The sequence below is a fragment of the Centroberyx gerrardi genome, chromosome 5, assembly GCF_048128805.1.
Source record: "Centroberyx gerrardi isolate f3 chromosome 5, fCenGer3.hap1.cur.20231027, whole genome shotgun sequence".
Lineage (NCBI taxonomy): Eukaryota > Metazoa > Chordata > Actinopteri > Beryciformes > Berycidae > Centroberyx > Centroberyx gerrardi.
The window spans coordinates 13915001-13917783 of record NC_136001.1 but is presented as its reverse complement, the minus strand read 5'-3'; positions in this window follow the sequence as shown (position 1 = coordinate 13917783).

Genomic DNA, 2783 nt, shown 5'->3' with positions numbered 1-2783 from the left:
ACACATGATCTTTTGTTATGAGACGTAACTTCATATGAAAAAAGATATCTTGACATGAAGTATGAAATAAAGAAATAGAATTACTCCAAAAGATATTCTCATTTTCTGTGATTTTAATTAATTAGGATCTAAATAATTTAATTTAAAGAAGGTACACTCGGCAAACATTAATCATGGTGTTAGGTCTCAGAAATTAGATTTGTCATTTGAAAACGGTGACACATGCTCATTTTTGACATTTTAAAGTAAAACACTGATAAAATGGTAAGGAAATAAGGTGCTTAATTTTCACAAATTGATGAGTTTCAGGTAACTGACGTTAATCATTTAGAATAAACCCCTCAAACTATAGGCAGGAATGGCTTCTGCTTTCAGTTTTGTGGGTAATAAACTTGTTTATTGCAAGGAAGCTGTGCAAGTGCTGCAGAAAATGAGGTTGACCCCAGTTTTTCTTTTGTTCTCATTAATAGCCACTTGAGTCTCTAATTTTTGCAGCCTGTCTCCTTAATGTTGTGAATCATTCAGCGACTTCACATGAAATATGCAAGAGGCATCTTCTGAATTCAGGTATATGAAATAATGAGGAGGCTCTTCTCCTAGGGATTAAATTATTATGAAAAGGGTGTTTTGGAAATTCAGCCATGTATAATGTACTATGTTTTCCTTTTCTAAAGTGTATTAATATTCACAAGTTCTTGATATCACAGAGAACAGGTTGTAGGAGAGAACTGAGGTCAGCAGTCGTCTGGATCATGACCCCATTTCACACTGCTGGAACAGAAGCAAAATACTAATTCAGACAAGCAGGCAAGGCCAGCAGGAAGAAGAAAGGTGTAATATCATGACTTACCAGGAGGTGGCACTATAACATATATTTTGTGCAGTGTTGTCAGTGTCATTGCTTTGCATTTACTTGTTGGAGCAGTTGGAGCAAATTAGTTCTGTTTGTGTGAGTTGTGGATTTGAAGGGCTAAAATGAAAATGTATCTTGAAACCAGTCTAATTCCTCCCGCATAAAAGGTTTCATTCCAGAACTCTATAAAAACAACAAGAAACATAACAAAACAAAACATTATTTAATAATTAAAAAAAAAAAATACTGATGGTTTCATTTTGCTCTTACGTAAGTTATGGCTTCAATATAGCTAACAACATCAATAATATACCAAGTTTCACCCCTATGTCAGCAATTATATTGACATGTTACATTTTTCATACTGTGGATATTTCATTTTGGAATGAGAGCCCTCATAAACAAACTTACATGGTTCTGTGAATATGCCTAAAATTAAATTAAAAACACATTATCATTACTAAGAAGTAATATTTTGAACATAGCATATGACTCTCATACTGTTTGAAAAGACTGCATCATTTATTATTTAAGTCAGCCGCTGAACACAATCCCTTGGGGCAACAAATTCACAAATGTTACTTATGCAAAGTCTGGAGCTTTGCAACTTTCTTTTAAAGCCAGAGGAGTAGCTGTGAGTAGTGAAACTGAGAATCCTGTCTCCAAAGTTTATCCCTTGCCCTGACAAAAGTATTGCTAGTGCAGAAGTGGACCACATATTATTTAATGGCATTTATTGCTACAGTTTTCATTTGTTAATATTAAATCTAAACCCTAGTCATCGACCTTTAAAACACGCAAAAGCAGCTACAGCTGTTTGCCTTTGTAGGCAGCATTGTTTCTAATGCGTCTTATGATCTCACAAACAGAATATATCTCTGAAAGACCATAACTCTGAAATTTACATACTGATCCTTAGGTGATCTAAAAATGAAATATAATTAATTTGTTGGCTGTGTGTGACTGTGTGTGTGTGTGTGTGTGTGTGTCGGTGATAAATAGATAGATACTAAAAAAAATAGATAGCTACTGATTCATGCTGTGGCTTAGTTGTAATATGAAAACAGCAAAATAGCAGGTGTACAAAGCTCTGAAGATGGCTCACTGGCTTTATTGCCATGCACATCACACATATGTACATACAGTATGTCTGAGAGAGCAAATATGGGGAAGCTATATTCTATTTTTATGCGGAAGTGTGTGCTGCATTCACATCAGCCTGGCAATTGTGTATGCTTTGTGTGTATATTTGTGTGTGTGACTGTCTGCATGTGCGTGAGAGTGTTTCATCCTTCAGTTTTGTCTGGTTTTATCTAGAAAGTTTTGTGTCCTTGGTTTTTGGTGTGGAAACGGAATACAAAATAAAGACTGTTGTTGCGGTTGCGTAGGGATGGCTAGTGTAGGAAGGCTGCAGTAGAAGAAAAGATTGATGAAAAACAGACTTACAAACATACACATTTTTTCACGTTCATTGACCAGGTCTTGTGCCAAAGGTCTGTCCTCCGAAAGGTGAGAAACGTGTGTTTGTGAGGGACATCTCTGTGTGTATGTGGATCAGTGTGTGTGGCAAGCTTCTTCTGCTTGCTCCTCGGCAAAAGTGCAGTGTGTGTTGCAATGATCGCGGGGGGAGAATGATTCGATTATGTGCATGGTTTCTGTCCCAGGTTCTATAGCTGGAGGCAGATTAGTGGAAGTCACTTTAGATTCTTCCTTTGTTCCAAACAAGCTCCTCTCACACATATCTGACGCATGAAAAAGAAACTATGGAAAGCAGTGATATGGAGACCAATTTGGTTTTATGTAATCTCTCTCTTTTTCTCCCCACCCTCTTTCTCTCATCCTCGCTCTCTTTCACTCTTCATCTCCTGCTTTCTTGCTCTCTTACTCCCCTACTCTCTCTCTCTCTCTCTCTCTCTCCCTCTCTCTTTCT